The 12,137-nt window shown below is 44.5% G+C and overlaps 1 long non-coding RNA gene across 1 annotated transcript; it reads right to left on the reverse strand.

Annotated features, from left to right (window-relative positions):
• Nucleotides 1-1,171: 1,171 nt before the first annotated feature.
• LOC139363295 (uncharacterized) lies at nucleotides 1,172-12,074 on the reverse strand. Its single transcript, XR_011623339.1, has 3 exons — nucleotides 11,944-12,074; nucleotides 2,778-2,913; nucleotides 1,172-1,741 (listed from the first exon to the last, which is right to left on the reverse strand). It is a non-coding gene; the product is annotated as an uncharacterized lncRNA (long non-coding RNA).
• Nucleotides 12,075-12,137: the final 63 nt, after the last annotated feature.

Below are 12,137 nucleotides of genomic sequence, written 5' to 3' on the forward strand. Positions count from 1 at the left end.
GCAGGGACTTACAAGCCATGTGAAAGAGTTTTGACTTGCACATCACAGGCATGGAATAAATGAGAAAGTGAGTGGGAGTTTCAGTGGGGAAATGACATGATTAGATTTATAATTTAGAAAAATCACACTGGCTGCAGTGTGGAGAACGGAGGGAGGTTGGTTTATGAGACTCCATGACAAAGTCTGCTTCATTTTTTTCCCCAGGCAACCGGGATCCTGCCTGGGCTTGAGCTCCAGCTGAGGCCCTACCGCCTTGTGTGGTTCTTGCTAGGTCCTCTCCTGAGGGTTGGATCTGTCTCTAATTCTCAGCTATTGACTCAGGTCCTGCTCACAATGGACAAGTGACCACCAACCAGGATCCTGTCACTCCAGGTAAAGTCTCTGTATAGAGGGGACACATGTCCACATAGATTGGGTCTCTTGCATTCTGATATACTTGACTACTGGTCTGGGCCAAGCTTGAGATGGCTGGATATCTTTGGAACAATACAGTTTGGACCTTTGGCTATCACTTCTTCTGTAGTGGCAACCTTATTCATCTACTCATGTGTCTCAAACATTTACCAATTATCTGCTATGTCCCCAGTGCTGTGCTAGGTACTGGGTACCTGGTGGTAAGCAAAGCCAAGATGGTTTCAGTGCTCATGGCATTGTGAGAGATGGCTCTTAAATAAAATAAATACATTTCTATTAAATAAATAGAAGTTGTTCTAACTGAAATTAAAGAAAAGAGTAAGGTTCTGAGAGGGGATGTGCTTTAGGTTGGATGGTGCATCTGGCATCTCCATTCTGCTCCTCCAGGTCCTTCCTCCACTCTGGTCTCTGCCCTGGTGGGTCCACATCAGTGAGTTCTCTTATGTCTGGCTTCTAATAGTGTTCAGCCAAAGCGGGTGGTCAGCCAGAGATTAGAGGGTGAGAGGAGAGTGAGGTTGGGATATTTATTCCCCTAGCTTTCTCCCTGGCTGGTTACCCTAGGCTGGCCACATTCTTTGTCCTCCTCCTTCATGCTTCTGGGCTAGGGGTAGTTCTGTCCTCTCCCCGGTGGTACCCCTTTGTCTCGCTTCTTGCCTTCCTGCATAGTCCTTTTAGAAACCTCCTTGAATTATCCTAATGTGAATGTGCCATTGTTTCCTGCCAGGACCCTGATGGATACAGATGGCAATAGAAAGCCTCTCTGAGGAAGTGACATTTAAGCTAGACTTTCGGGATGAGCGGGAGCCAGCCATGTGAAGAACGGGGGAGGAGAGACGCTCCAGGCAGGAGGAAGTCGCGTGTGAAAACTCTGAGGTGGAAAGAGCTCACTGTTGTGTTCAAGGAACAGAGAGAAGGGCAGTGTGTCTAGAGCGCAGCCCTCGGGAGAGACAGCATGAGACGAGATTTTCTGAATTTCATCCCGACCACACAGCACACAGCAGAGGAAGTGGTTGGCCTGCCCCCCGGGTCACCTCTCTCCTCGTGCTGGCCCTTACAACAGATAATAATACTGACAACTAATGTTTATTGAACACTTACTATGTTTCAGGCATTGTTTTAAATCAATTTCTATTAAATAATAATTGTTCTAACTGCAATTAAACAAAGGAATAAGGTTCTGTGAGGATGACAGCAGGAATGTGCTTTAGGTTGGATGGTGTGCCCGGCATCTCCATTCTGTTCCTCCAGGTCCCTTCTCCACTCTGGTGTCTGCCCTGGTGGGCAGACCTAGATGGTCCATATCAGTGGGTTCTCCTATGTCTGGCTTCTAGAAAGGTTTGACCAAAGGCAGGGTCAGTAGGAGAATGTTTTGCATGCATTGATTCATTTAATCCTTCAACAACCTCAAGAGGAAGGTATTCTTAGCATACACATTTTACAGATAAAGAAACTGACGTTCAGAGAGATTGAGTAACTTATCCAAATTCCATAGCTTCGAAATGGAAGAGCTGGGACTTGAAATCACATAGTCTGGAGCCAGGATGCTACTCTTAATCACCCGCTATAAACACGTTTGCTAAGTCCTCAGCCCCCACTAGTTCTTATCTGACATGCCTCAAACATGCAGTGATTTCCTGTATTTATCAATCAACTCTAGTGGTTTCCTATACCTGTCAGTTGTTTAATAAATTATGCACTTTTTTCTGTCTTCTCAAATGTATCATAGCCTTCTCAAACACCTGGACAGAGTCTTTTAATTCTCCACTACCTGTAAAATCTTGTAAAGTGGTGAGCACACAAAAAAGTACTCAATAAATGCTTTTTGGATTCCTGATTTAAATTAGACAGTGGGTGTAAAGAAATAGTGCCTGGGAAATAGAAGGTGTTTAACAGATGGAACCTGTCACTGGTGCTTACAAGGAAGGAAGCAAGAAGGAAGAAAAGTTAGTTTCCTAGGCAATCAAACATGAGATTGTTGGATGATCACACTAGGTCATCTCCTTGGTACCTACAGTTCAGGATCTTGTCTTAATCTAGGGCACTAAAGAGTAAATTAGGGGAGAACAGGATTGTTCTCCTAGATGTCAACTTAATGTCATCATTTTTCTTTCAATAATCCAATTTATATCTGCAGGTTTTGGGATCTTATTCATATTTTCAGCTGCATCTCCTCTTGGGATGATGAATTCTGTAAATTTGTTCCCTGCTGTGTGAAGGAGCACTTCCTTTTATTGATCCAGAATTTACCTCCTGCAAGTTTCAAGTTTCAAGATTCCTTCCCTCCCTTTCCTTTATCTTTCCCTGGAACAAGTACCTGGGAATAGGTGAGTAATTCCCTGTGCTTAACTCCACCCTATACCTACCTATTCTTCATCCCAAGAAACCTAGTGGTTTTCTCTGTCCTCACTGTCCTCCAAACTTTTCCTTTCATCTCTTCTTGGCACAGTGAAGACAATAGATCGAACTTCCAAAAAGAACCTTCTTAAAAATGAAGGCAACCTGGACAGAAAAGAAGCAGACCATACACACACTGTTGGAACTGTCTGGTGGCCCAAGCTTAAGCCCCTTCATTGAAGCAGAGAAGTGCCTCCCCAGATCCCTGGTTCCCAGACGCTGAGAACACCATGCTTATTTTTCGAGTGATTGGCTTGCTCTCCACCTGATTTCCCTGCCTGTCCTTTGGACAGGTGGTTGTCAGGGATCTTACTGTTTCCTTGTATAGCAAAAGCTCACCAGCCATCTTGCCTCCTAAGAGAGATATTTTGACAGAAGAGACATTTTATGTTGATGATTTTGATGCTGCTGGATCATAGTGGCTAGGTAAAAAAAATTTTTTAATTGTCAAAATACTGTGTATTTTAGATATCTTTGAGCCTCTCTGCCCATGTCTCTCCCCATTCCTGACTTTTACCTGATCTGACCTCTACCCCAGAACTCTGCCCCTACGCCAACTGTCTACCCTGTAAAATCAGCCAAGAGTGTGGAGCGAGGGAGGGGGAGTCATGGGGTGAGGCTGCCCCTTCCAAAGGGTGTGGGTAGCGTAGGCAATAAAATAAGTCGTGTGTGTGTATGTGTGTGTGTGTGTGTGTATGTGTGTGTGAGTTTCACACATTACTGGATTAAAAGAACAGAAGAAAGGCCATTTTTTTGGTTTGGTCACATGAAGATGCCATTGGCACCTAAATGATTGTGTCCAAGTACCCACATCAGAATGTTGTTCACCATGGAACCAGCGATTCTCAAACCCTGGCTGCGCATTAGATTTTGTGGGAGCCTTTAGAAAAAACAAAGGAAGCCATGCCTCTCTCCTTTCTGCTCCCGTCCCCTGCCCTCTGCCTTGAATCCAAGTAAATCACAATCACTTTCTGAAAACTCCCCAGAGGATTCTAAAGCACAGCTAGAGAAAAGAAGCACTGTCCTGATCACACATACAACCTCTCAGCACCCACACACTGTCTCTCAATCTGTCTTTTCCACAGCTCCAGTGACAGTCAATGGGTGGAGCTGAGAAGCCACGCTGAAGATTTGTCCAGAAGAATATTGATCTTGGGGCGCTGATCAATGAGCTCTGTATTATCACAGTGTTTTTTTTTTTTAATTACTTTATTGTATTTTTAGTATCAAGTTTCATTTTCCAGTCTCAGGAACATGCCTGGTTTATACCTGAGTTATAGGGCTCACTACAACTTATTTATTAATCCACTCATTTATTCATTCATTCATCTATTCACTCAATCACTCATCCTCTAATTTACTTATTCACTCTCCCACTCACTCATTTATCCCTCTGACCATCATATACATCTGTCTATTTATTTACCCGTTGGTTCATTCACGTATTCATTCATTTCTCCTGTTTATTCATTTGTTCATTAGTCCATCCGTGTACCATCATCCCACCCATTCATTCATCTATCCATTCACTCTTTCGGTCATTCATTCAATCATTGTTAATTTATTCACTTTTCCGACATTTTCTGACACTTCGTAGATGAAGGCTCCTGAGCCTGGCTCTGGGGAAACACAAATGAATTACACTCACAATAAGGTTGCATTTGAAGGCTGAACTTATTTGTTCTCTGGGGCCAGAGAAGCTTGGCCTTTTGCTTTCTTTTGTGATTAGACGCAGTGACTTTTGGTGGGAAACACTTCACCATCTTAGTGAAAAGTCTTTACAGTCTAGGGACTCTCCCAGGACAGGACCAGAAGGCTTCCTTTGGACAGAAGAAATTGCTCTGTAGTGCTAGCTGGTGGGGAGGAATGGGAGAAGATGGGAGTGACACCTGGTGTTTCCAGTTTAGGAAAAATCAGCTGCTTAGAGCTATGCCTTCTTATAATGAAATTTTCTTTTGAATAGGAATAAGGAAAACAGGGGGAAATATAATAAAAAGAACTAAAATCGGCTAAAATGGCACAATGAAAGAAAAATAGAGAAAAGATAAAAGCAAATTGCTGTAGTAAATATAGCATATAAAATAAATAAATACCAACCCTCAAGAGACCAGTGAGTCCTAGTGGGTGAGTTAAGTGTGACAAACCTGAGGCAGGTGAGGGAGAAGCTGGGCTATCTTCTAGAAGGGCCAACTTGTAGATTTGGGTTCCCTTCGATATTCTGTGGTTAGAGATTCTGGCTGAGAGTTCTTCAGAGAAAGGTCCTAACTCTTAATGCATGTGTTTCACAGAGAAATTCATTCATTCTTTCATTCTACAGATGTTTACAGAATGTGTGGCCCACTGTCTCCTTGCAGTTTGCCATTCAGTGGGGAAAGCAGACACCTGGACAAGTAGTTACATGTAGGGGTGATGGGTACCATGAGGAGGAAGTACAGGGAGCTATGGGAATGTCTAATGGGAGAAACCAATCTAAGGAGTCAGGAAAGTTTCCTGGAAAGTGGAGGTCTAAATGGTGACTTGAAGGTGGATGTGTGTTATGTAGTGAGGAAAAAAATGTGTGAAGGCTGAGGGTATGGGAAGGCATGGAATGAAAGCTCCCCTCTGTGGCTGGTATGTATGGTGTAAGGGGAGAAGGGCAAGAAAAAAGGCAACAACTAGAAGTGGCGTTCATCCAGCAAACCATCACTAAGCATCTACTTCTGTATACTCCAGAGCTAGGAGTGTAGAATGTAAGGACAAGGGGACACAGTTTCTGTCTTCAAAAGCACCTGTTGTTCAGGGAGCTCAAATGGAACAGAGAACAAAGGAAGGGTTAAGAGAAAATTGTTGAGGTTGCCGTCCCTGCCAACACACTGACTTTGATGCATGACTCCCTGCTGTGGTTGAGGGAGGCACAACTTGCTTTGTTTCTTGGGTGCATTTTGCCTGGGTGGAAATGCCTCGACACTGGACTTTTCCAGCCAAAGTGGCAGTGTTTTCTAAAGAGCAGCTAACTAGGCAATGTCACTGTGTGGTGATTTTGTCATAAGAGGGAGCAGCAGGAGGAGGACTGGGCATGGAGGGCATAGACGAGTTGTCCAGATCGGCTACATGGGCAGTAGAGCCTGGCAGGGCTGATCTTACCAGGAGTGGCCATATGGAGACACAGAAGGACTTCTGGGGTGTTTGAATGTTCAAGTGTGTGCAAAGTTGAGGTGCCACCAGAGAAAACCAGGTGGTCTTTTTCCCCCAAGGCCTTACAAGGTGCTGTTTTTCTTGGCGAAGTCACCCATGCCCAGGCTTCATCTAGCCTTACATAAACAGTTTGGTCCATGCCCCAGAACTGATAAACTCAGGAATGAATTCCAATGTACTTATGCCAGTGGACTTCATAAGGGTCTGGCGTGCAATATCAGACCTCCTTGAAAAATATTACCACGTGGGGGAATGGTATGGCTACTCATGTCCTCTGAACACTGAGCATTCTCTCTTTGTGGCCATGCCAAATGAGTAAAGTTACAATCAGAAGGTGTTTTCATGCATCACTCAGGGTTTAATGCTGGACACAGGAACTTTGGATATTTGAAGAAGAAAGAGATTTATTTATGATGAGGAATCAGGTGCTTCCAAAGTAGCTAGATGGCTTGGAGGACAGACTCTAAGTGGGGCCTCCGGGAATGATTCCTAGCAGAAGGGATCCATTGGGGGAGCTGTTACATTTGATGTAATCTGGATAGCAAAAGATCAGGAGGTTGAGCCTGAAATAATTGAGGTCAAATGTACAAAGCTATAGCTGTGATCTAGGGCTCAGGAGTCTGCCTGTGGTACCACCACAATTGCCTGGATGCTGAAACATGAAGTCTGATGAAAGCCTACTGGTATCTCTACTCCCTTGCTTGTCAAAAGGAAGACAGCCCCTGCCTCGCTTTTCCCTGCAAAATTTCACCTAGGTGCCTTTGAATGATGAAACTTATTTCTCACCGAGAACTCAATCACTCAATCTTCAAGGGAGTCTTGGAAATGCAGATTTAAAAAAAGTCTTTCCAGTATAGGAATACCCAGTAGAAGGAGGTGGGAGTAGATGCTGAAAGTCAGTTGACCGTTTCCATCACTCCTAGTACATGTGCAATTAGAACAATAGGATTTAATTACGCAACGTGAAGCTGTGACACCCTAAAGAATCAACCTGTACCTATGTTGCAAGTATGTCACAGGAAACTGAAGGGGTCAAGGCCACAGTCCATGGTGACCTGAATCCTCAGGGCTGGGATGGACAGTCCAGTGGTCTTCTAAGTACCACTTGTTCTGTGCCTGTGGCTGACCACTTCCCATTTTGATTCACAAATAATTTCTTCAGCTATAGCACTCCTGTCAAATCTTTTACATGACTTTGCTGATCTCAGAAAATGTGTAGATTTATTTGTGCCATTATGTTGAAGGAGTATGACTCGTGAGATGCAGTCCTAAAGCAATTTTATTTTTGTCTCCCATGGTCGCAGTTAAAATACATTCTATGGGCCTCCTTCTTCTCTTATCTCTGGATAAAAACCCAGCTGGGCTCTTAACATCTATGATTGTTACCATATAATAAAAAGTCCTGTAGATACTTTAAGTTTCAACTATATTTCTAATTTAGTAATTAAAATATGCAGCCCCACAGTCTTGCCTTGAAGGATAGACTTCTCGACTCAGCCTGTTGCACGCTGGAAGCTGTAGGGGAAGGAAGATGTATGGTTGGTGCTTTCTCTCTTTCTTCATTCACATAGTACTTCTACTCCTCTCTCATCTTGTTAGCCATGTTCATGATGCCTCCAGGACTGGATGAGGGAGTCATAGAAGAGGTTAGGGGAGGAAGGATGACTTAACTTGACTGTTATCATAGTGGTGACCAGCTTCAAATCTCTTTGGACTTGCAGATGTTTAAAATGACTTCTTCCTCTCATGGATGCTTTTGGGAGACTTCAGAGATGCCCACCTTCTCACTGAAGATCTCTCACCTGCAGTCCCTGGTCTAGACCACATGCATCTCTATTTCGGCTGTTTGCATTCTCCTGAGAATCCAGCAGTGTCTCTGCCTTCTCTCTGCTGAGGTCTGTTTGCTCTTCCATGTGGCCTTCCTTGATAGGACCTAAGATGACCCCCACCCTGGCTTTCTCTTGCACTTGACTTATATCAGATTCATGTGAAAGTCTTGTTATTCCTTTGCTCTGGCAAACTCTGGAAGAAAGTCACTTTCCAGACTGTAGCCCTCAGCTCTGCATCACAGGCTGCGGCAGCCAGCCTCTTGACATTTGGATTTCTCAAGTGAGACTACAGGATTCCCATATTACGTTCTCCAAGGGGTATCACAAAGCCAAAGTCTCTTGATTTGGGGTGAGGGGGTAGCACCTGTGCACTCACCAGGCTAGGCTAGATAATGCTGAGCTAACAAACAGACCCCAACCAAAGTGGCTTAATACCACACAAGTTTATTTCTTGCTTTCAATCCACTGCGGGTCCAGATAACACAAAAGGACAGTTGTCCTCCAAGTGTTGACTGAGTGCTCCAGGACGCTTTAATCTATGGCACCCGGATATCAAAATGGTTGTACAAAAAATTACTGCAGGTGGATGGCCACGTTGGTTGCATAACAATGTGAATGTATTCAATGCCACTGAGCTGTATACTTGGAAATGGTCAAAACTGTGAATTTTATGTTTGCATATTTACCCACAATAAAAAACCCTGTTGCGGGATGGGCATGGTGGCTCATGCCTGTAATCCCAGCACTTTGGGAGGCTGAGGTGGAAGGATCACCAGGTCAGGAGTTCAAGACCAGCCTGGCCAAGATGGTGAAACCTCGACTCTACTAAAAATATAAATATTAGCCGGGCTCAGTGGCAGGTGCCTGTAATCCCAGCTACTCGGGAGGCTGAAGCAGGAGAATTGCTTGAACCTAGGGGGCAGAGGTTGCAGTGAGCCGAGACTGTGCCACTGCACTCCAGCCTGGGTGACAGAGTGAGATTCCCTCTCAACAACAACAACAACAACAGCAACAACAATAACAACAACAGCAACAAAAACCCTGTTGCATGAGAAAAAACAACTATTTTTAGTTAACTTTTACTTCATATGAGAAAATAATTTTTATCTTAAGTAGCTGCTGAGTAGGCATAGATAGTCACTCAGATATTATTGATAGAACCTAAGATGACCCCCTCTTTCTTTTCAGTAGTTGTTGTAAATATTCATGGGCTATATAACTTTAACAAAATTAAATCATTTTAAAAAGTGTTTCTACAATTGTCACAGCAAAGGAAGAGAGGGCAGCAGGGCTGAGTCTGTCATGAAATGCTTCTATCTGACAGTGGCACATTTCAGTGACCAAAGCAAATTATGCCATCCCTGACTTCAAGGTAAGGTAGATGAAGTACAATCTCTTTGATGCCCACAAGTGAAGAAAAACCAAACACCTGTCAATACAGTTGTACCTCCCACAGCCTTCCAGAGCCTCCCACTCCTCCCCCCCTGGGTAGAGGTAAGATTAGTAGCACAGCATACTCCAAGAAATTCTCTGCTAAAATATTTTTTGTTTCCAAATCCAACTCTTGACCTGCACATACACTGGATGTGAAACTGATGTTTACAACCTCCTTTGCAAATTGTGCATACGGTCTACTACCTCCTTTGACATATGAGAGCTATTGTCTTTTGGTGCCCTGGCTAACAATTGCATTTTAACATTCTGTTATATATTTGTTCATGTTCTGTCTCTCCTATCTGAATGAAGGCCCTTGAGATCAGAGACCACATCTGTCTTGTTTCTGGGACTGTCTGTTAGGCTGTGTGTCTAGCACGGCATTGGGCATGTTGTAGATTTTTCAGAGCTATTCTGGACAGGGAGGAGGGACAGAGGAGAGAAGGAAGGAAGGAGGGATACACGGAGAGAAGGAAGGAGAGAGGAGGGAGTGAAAGGAAGGAAAGAAGAAAAGAGGGAAGGAAGGAAGGAAAGGGGGAGGGAGGAAGGAAGAAACAGAGAGAAAAATAGAAAAATGATAGAATGGAGTTGAGTCAGAAAGCAGGGTCAGCAAAAAGAGTTCGTGGGAGAAGATACAGGCAGAAAACCAAATCACAGCATGGAGCCAAAAATGGGCAGAGACCCAAATACTGGGTCAAACTCAGATCCAGTATTCAGGGGTGAAGCACTTTAGCGACAGAAATCAAATTTCAGTAGAGTGGCTGGGATTCAGTGCCTGATCGTGGAGTGTGAAGCCCAGTGTCCCTGGAGGCTTCATGTTCCTCATTCTCCCTTATGGGAAGGGGGGAGAAAAGAGAAATGGCACTTTTTGAATGCCAGGTACTGCCTAAAGTTGTCTTATCGAACTCTCACGGTAACCCTATTATAAAACTGGGAAACTGAAGCTCAGAGAAGTGAGATAACTTGCCCAAGCTCACACAGCTAATTAGTGCAGCTGTAACCCAGATCTGGGTATCTTTAGGATGTGGGCTGTCTTCATTGCACAGATCCTTCTTAGTCCTTCTCTGAGGACAAATGATTCCTCTCTCTCTCTCTCTCCTTCTCTCAGAATTCAATTCCAGATAGCCACTCCGCTAAGTGGATAGCATGAGATGCTCACTTTTCAATTTCCTGACTTCTGAGATGTTGGTAGCCATTGTGAGAGGCATAAAACAACTTCAGGGTAAACCTGCCTGCCTCCACTCCATTTATGTCTGGTTTCAAGATTCCTCCCCTCACCCAGCCCCTGACCTGCCTCCCACACAAGATCTCTGAGCTCTCTAAGTAGACTGCTTAAAGTGCTTTCTGTGGCACAACTCTATTTTAAAGAAAGATCCAAGTGTCTGTGTATTTGTGTATAAGCCCGTGTGTAGAATTGCTGATGATGTGCTGTCTGGGGAACCTCTTTGAGGGGTGCAGGTGTGATGCGGTTGAGGTGTGTAAAGGCTATATGTGCTGAGGGTGAGGTATGTGTGTACACAAAGTCACTTACAGTTGCCATTGGCTGTGGTTTAACAATGGCCTGGAGGGCTGGTTAATGTGCCAGGTGAACTGTGCTGTTGGGGATCTCTCTTGGGTGTCATTGAGTTCCCGACTGTGGCTTTGCCTAGTGATCTAGGAAAATGGCATGGTGGCCAATTCACCTGAGGGTTGGTGATGATGGGAATGGTGTTGAACTGTGGCTTGTCCCTTAGGACATTAGTAAGACTTGCCTGCATGTGCACGCATGTCTGTGCTTGATGACTACATTTGAAGTCACCCTGCCTGCTGGTACTGACGATCTAAGAGTTCTGCAGGGAGAAAGAGTCCGTGAAACCTTCCTGGGTATGCCATGGGGGTGGAGGGTGCACCAAGATGTTGAAAAATGCATTGACAATAGGCACCAGAATCCTTGAAGAGCTCTGCAGTGACTCATGTGTAAGCTGGAGATGGAATTAGGATCCTTGATCTCTGGAATAATGGGGTCCCAGTGCTGTTGAGGCCAGATGGTGGTGACGAACCATCAGAGACAAGGAGTGTGTAACTTCTATAACAATCCACAAGCAGAGACACTTGCTTTGAACCTTCAGCAGACTGTTTCACCTTCCTATCAGGCCAGCTGCTTCTGGGAAGTGGGGCAGGTGATAAGCCCAGTGATTTCCGTGAATCCTCTGCCTCCTTGCCAATGCATTTCCTAATACTTTGGTGAAGCAAAGCCCTCCCATGGTACATTGTTTGGGCATGGATGAGTAGGTTGTACATCAAATATAGGCTTTCTTTTCCTGCCCACAGTACCAGATGAAGTTCAGAACCATCATTTCTGGACTTATCATCCCCTTGGTATCCACACAGTAATACCTCCAACCAGGGCACACTTTTTAAGGCAAAGGAGTAAGGTACTGAACTAAAGACAACACACACTATTCTAACCACATGCCCCATCACCCAGAAGAAACTGACTTGATAAGGTGGAGGAGAGGTCTGCTGAAAGCTCAGTTACAACAGAATAGCCTCAGTTGATGAATAGCATCTGTGAAGGTGAGGTTGGATTCTGCAGGGTATGGTGTATGCCTTAAACCAGCAGTCAATATCTGGTGCTGTTCCATAGCCAGAGTGAACGGATCTAGGCCCCAAGGAAGAAGTGGAAGTAGTTCTTTCACAATTACACTTAGTAACCTACTTGAAGATTCTTTCACTTGCTGTCTCCTTGACCTTGGGCTTCCCGGTAATTAGAAGCTGAGATAGTCCCCTGGCCATTCTGGGATCCCTGTGTGGCTGAACCACCACGCTAAAGGGGGCATCTCTGTGCTGACCAGGATAGTTGATCCTGGTTGCCAGGGGAAATTGGTTTGTTGCCACACAATGGGGGCAAGA

The sequence above is a fragment of the Macaca nemestrina genome, chromosome 1 (genome assembly GCF_043159975.1).
Source record: "Macaca nemestrina isolate mMacNem1 chromosome 1, mMacNem.hap1, whole genome shotgun sequence".
NCBI lineage: Eukaryota > Metazoa > Chordata > Mammalia > Primates > Cercopithecidae > Macaca > Macaca nemestrina.